Source organism: Phyllostomus discolor, chromosome 6 (genome assembly GCF_004126475.2).
Source record: "Phyllostomus discolor isolate MPI-MPIP mPhyDis1 chromosome 6, mPhyDis1.pri.v3, whole genome shotgun sequence".
Classification (NCBI taxonomy): Eukaryota; Metazoa; Chordata; class Mammalia; order Chiroptera; family Phyllostomidae; genus Phyllostomus; species Phyllostomus discolor.
The window spans coordinates 109728888-109734761 of record NC_040908.2 but is presented as its reverse complement, the minus strand read 5'-3'; positions in this window follow the sequence as shown (position 1 = coordinate 109734761).

Sequence of the window (5874 nt, the reverse complement as noted above, 5' to 3'; positions counted from 1 at the left end):
TTCCCATTGTTTCTTTAAGTAAACTGGAATTTCCTCTATTAACATTTATTAACATTATTCCTCTTATCAATAAAAATTAAGACTCAGAAATATTCATTATTTCAATCATACACACTATGCTGATATCAGGTCTGAACTCAGGTCTTCACAGGCCAAGTTTGTCTTTTTAGCATATGTGAAATCGAATAAAGGGGCAAAATGTTTAGGAAAGGGGCACATCAGGCGAATATGGCATCAATAGTAACTTTCTATTCATAAATAGATAATGTTACATACATGGTATCATTATTATATTTATTATTTTTGAGGTCACATCTATTAAACATGGAAAAGTCCTATTGTGTGACTTCTACAGGTAGTCCAGGAAAAACGGTGACATTGTGCTATTACTTGAAATGGTTTATGTTTAAATATGTTTAAATAGTCTGATTTGATGAGTTTTCTTATATTTCTTCCTTGGGAGATCATTCCATAGCTTAGTCTCAAAGTATTTTCATGTGTCACATTAGTTAAGTTACTTTTCTTCAGTTGTGTTGCATCTTTTCTGTTTCTTCCATCAAAAGTTTATAAACAGCCTGGCTGGTGAGGCTCAGCGAGCGGATGAGTGCTGGCCTGCGAATCTAAAGGTCACTGGTTCAATTCCCAGTCTAGGGCACATGCCTGGGTTGCAGGCCAGGTCCCCGGTGGGGGGCACACAAGAGGCAACCACACATTGTTGTTTCTATCCCTCTCTTTCTCCCTCCCTTCCCCTCAGTTTAAAAATAAATAAATAAAATCTTTAAAAAAGGGTTTATAAACAGATGTCACTCCTAATGCCATTCATCATGGCCAGCCTTCCAATAGCCAGCACTTATCCTTTTAGTTATTCAGTAGCTTCACCTCATGTCTCTCAGAAATGTGTCTGATTATAATTGCCATCTAACACATGAATTCTTTATACCATGTAATGAGTTATAAACTTCATTTTAATTCAATAGAGTGCAATAATCTGTAAGTGATCTGGTCATCCTCATATTCCATCCTCGTAGACCTTTAGAAACCATCTACCCCTTCCAAATAGAGCCTGAACTTCTTTGCTTAGCCTTCATACCAGTCATTTCAGAAGTAACCTTTTTTCCGTTGTACTCCCATTACATTGTCTTCATGCCTCTAACATGAGTTAATATATTGCTGCAAGAGTTGCAGTGTACAAGCACTTGATTTATGTGAATTCAAGTTTAAGTATAGCTGCAAGAGAATAATTTTAACCACCAGTCCTGTATCGGGGTTCAGAGAATCAGAACCCTATAAATGATAGAAAATACTGGATTTATTATGGGCATTAGCACTTGCCTAACTGTAGGAGCTGGTTAAGCACTCCATGTCTGGTGTTGGGCTTAAAGTCAGCTGGGTCAACAGTCAGGAAAGAAAGGTGGTTACAACATGGGGGAGATTAAGGAAAGATTGGAACTGGTGAGGACAAGCTGGAATCCGCAAGGACAAACCAGAACCTGTGAGGACAAATTAGAACCTGCTTCTGTTTCTCACTACTGCCAACCTCAGTGATATGAGTGACTTTCCGGATAAGGTTGTGCCTTTGGCCACTGTGTTGGACACACACCCAGTAGAGGATTCAGAGCAGCTGAAGGAGATCTGGCGGGAGCCGGAGAAGCGAGCTGTGGGCCTGGCTTCGGGCTCTTGCCTACACCATGAGCCAGCAGACCAGTGTCTGACCCTATAGTGATTTTCAGAGCATAAAAATGTCTTCTGCTAATTCTGCCTTCCAAATCTCATGCACATTTCTCTTTGAACCGGAATCTAGAATCATACAGGGAATGGAATTCTGGGAAATGCAGTTCTATCTTAGCTGAGTTGACATGGAACAAAACTACAAGTCTACTTCTGCATAAGCCCTTGAGTAAGCAAACATGGGATGGAAGATATGCATTTGGTACATTTTTCAGTCTCTCTCAGTTCCCAAGTACCTCTCACAGTGCGGAGTGCAATTCTACCATTTGGTTGAATTTTTCTAGTAAGACTCCTTTCTTAATCACAAGCCAAATGCTTCATTACATGCTCACCTGCAGAAAACTATCTGATCCAACGCGGGAGGGAAAGACTGGCTGCTTCGGGCCACTGAACCAAGAGATAGTATGTGGGTCTCCAACACGGTGTCTTTCTAAGAAAATATTTATTTCTACAGTAATTTTTCCCAAATCCAATTTTCAGTTTACACTTTGACTTTGGAACTCAATCCTGGTTTTAGAACTTTCTTCAATAAATATTTGTTAAAATGGTGAATGAATTGGGTGGTTCTCATGTGTGAAAGTTTTCTCTTAGCAAATAGTAAAGTGCTTGACATAAATGAGATCCTTAATAGATGTGGGTTAAAATATTTATTGCAAATATTTATTCTGGCTTCTAAGTGCCCTTATGATGAGCCACTAGGTACACTTTGGGGCCTAGTAAAGTGACTGCTCATTCACTGTGGGTTTTGCAAGGCGAGTTAGAACTTGTAGAAAAGCATATGTACATTGAGGTATTTAAGAAAACTTTGGCCCAACTTGTTCCTTTCAGTACTTGCATAAATCCCTGCACTCTGCTTATGCCTCTCTCTCTCTGTCTTTGGTAAATTATCATTAGAACATTATGAAAGTAATACATGCTCTTGGTAAACAGTAGATAAAGGAGAAAAGTGAACAGGAAAGTTCTCTGAACTCTTCCACCTCCACTCATAATTTCACACTCACACTCTCCAAAAATAGCCACTGCTAACATTTTTGTGTATCTTTCCACAATATTCTATGTATTTACAAACATACACGAATATGAATGTATATTCCATATAAATATTTGAAACAAATAGGATCATATTAATCTCATTCTGCAACATGCTTTCACTTAACATATTTTGAAACTTTTAAAATATCAGTCCACAAACCCTGGCTGGTGTGGCTCAGTGGATTGAGCATTGGCCTATGAACCGAAGGGTCACTGGGTAGATCCCTGGTCAGGGCACATGCCTGGGTTTCAGGCCAGGTCCCCAGTTGGGGGCACCCAAGAGGCAACCAGTCGATGTTTGATATTTCTCTCACACATCGATGTTTCTCTCCATCTCTAAAAATAAATAAAAATTTAAAAAAGTCAGCACATAAACATACAGCTTTCTTTTAAGCAAACTCTTCAATATGTATTCCAGAGTATGGATTTACAATTTAACTACTTCTCTTTGAGGAGTATCCTAGGTTCTAAGATTTAGAATTATAAACAATGTTGCATATATGTATATCTTTGTACATATCATGCAGGTATATCTGAAGAGCAAATGCTTAGCAGGGGAATTGCATGGTTTCCCTGAGCTTTGTTATCAACTGAAGGGTATGTGTTTTCAGGATATATAATGTTTATAGTTCATTGGAAGTTGCTAGTAAACACCAGATCACATTATCTCCACAGCCTCTGTTGTTGAGCGACCTTTGACAAAAGGAAAAGACGACTTTGAAAGAAAGATCTTTGTCTTTATTGTCAGTAGATCCTCCTTTTGCCATCTACGTTTCATGGTAATTAGCAGTCATCCATAACCTTTTGAAACTCAAGACAGCTTTTGTAGAGACTAAAAGGGTCATTGCTATATTTAACTCAAAATTTAATCTAAGAAACTAATATAGTTTTACAATTCTGTGATTATCATAAGATAGAACAATCATACTAATATTGCCACTAAAACTTAGCTGGTTCGGCAGCAGTTGCCCACTGCTTGCTGCTGATCCGTGCAACAATATTTATTTTCTGCCTGTTTCCCCGAAGGATCTGAGACAGCCTTCTCTGCAAGCACAAGCGCTTCAAAACTAAACACCATCAACAGAATACAGGACCAAAGGCAGGCAGTAAAAGGGGGAGTGGGAGGAAATTATTTTTCCAAGCAACTAGTTTAAGGAAGGCCCAAAACTTATTTCTGACCCTGCTAGCAGACAAGATAGAGAAAGAGGCTGAGTTATAGAGCTTGCCATGTTCTAACACAGAGGGTCTCAGTCCTATTAGACACAATGAAGTTGTTTTATATAAGAAATATTTCGTAATACCTTGTTACTATCCTGAACTGAGTTTATGGATAATATGGCGTACCTACCTATACTATATAAAAATGAATATAAACTCACAAGTCTGGCATAGTAGAGAAATTATAGGTAAGTGAAATAATACGTATTTTAATATGTACATGCCTGGGCATGACTGTGCTGGAAGGTGAATGCAGTTGCCACGTACTTATAGGAAGAATCACAGTGAATGCAGCCTGAGTCAGGTGTGCTGGCTGCTGCGCTGCCACCAGCCTCACTGATTGTGATGACACAGTTTCTTAAATTCTTTAAAAAAATGTAATCTTGCCCCAATTTACTTGGAATTGAATTCTTAGGAAATGAAATGATATTAAATTGAGCAAAAACTTCTTTGTATTTATACATAAAGTGGACTTTATTCTAGGCTTATAAGCAGTTATTTTTTCTTAATGGAAGCCCGATGAGATGTGAAAAATGGTGCAAAATGTGCAATAACCTTCGCTGTGCAGAACTTTCCTGAACACTGCGGGCTGCTGAGCACTCCTTGTTCCTGTTCACACAAGTACCAGCAGTTCGTCCCTCTCACCACCACTGTGACTGTTACAGAACAGATGGGGGCGGGGAGCAATTATTGGCCCACCCAGGGATGTCAAAAACTGTTACAGAACAGGCACACATGGGGGGCACGATATACTATAACCGAAAGGAACCCCACTAGGTTCGATTGTCCCCCGCCTTATAGGAAAGATATCTCTCAAGGCCAGAGATTTGTGAAAAGGAAAGGAAATGTTTATTTAATGCTATACAAACTTAAAGTAGTGACCTAACATCTTCATTAAAATATCAAAGTCCTTTTTGGATACCCTCCGATGCCCACAGTGCTTCCTTTTCCCCCTGTCCCACTTCGAGGTACCGTTAACTCAGAAAAAGAAGCAAACGTCCGTGTTTCAGGCCACTGGCTGTGTCACTGTGCAGGCAGGATCTCTAATTAATCCAAAGCATGTGGCACCTTCTCATGGCCTACTGGCAAGAGTTCTTTCACTCTCCTTCCAGGCAAAGTCTCTCCTGCTTCCCAGGCCCCATGGCCAAAGGGAGCACCCCAAAGCCTCGTGGTTCCTCTTCTATTAAAGCTGCAGGGGTCCCCACTCTGGCCCAAATCACATGGTTCTTCTCTCTACCAAAGCTGAGGGGAGGAAGGGGGTTGTCACTCTGCCAAAGCTGAGTGGCAGTTCTCTGCTAAAGCCGCATGGTGATTCTCTCTACACAAGCTGTGGGGGTCCCCACTCTGCCAGAAGCTCAGTGCTCTCCTCACATGGCTGCCTCATCTGGGTTTAAATCCCCGAGACAATCCTCCTCTGCAGCCCCATTTCCAACTCCTCCCACAATTGGCTACACTTGCTAGCACTCTCACATCCTTCCAGCTTTATTGGGCTGCCACAGTGAGTCTGAGCAGGGGTGGCCCCATGGCAGGAGCCAATCTTCTTCAAGCTCTCACATAGGCGCTGTAACTCGGGGGCTCTGCCCCCCTGTTACATCTTGGGAGGAAGTCCCTCCCTTCTCTCTGGCTCAAAGCATGGCCACAGTTATTCAACATACCTCTGCAACCAGTTAAAGGTTATAGATATGCTAAATCACCATGCCATGGATTAGCTGCAAAACTGAGGCTGTACAAAACAGCCCTGCATGTTCCTGTTCCATGTTTCCCCCACACCTGTGGGGGAAAGTGGTGAAGACATCTTATATGTCTTCCTAATATTTCCTAGACACCTTGAGTTCTGGACCCCATTCCAAATCCCTATTTGCACCCCCCTCCTTGGCTGCACCCTGTTACATGACC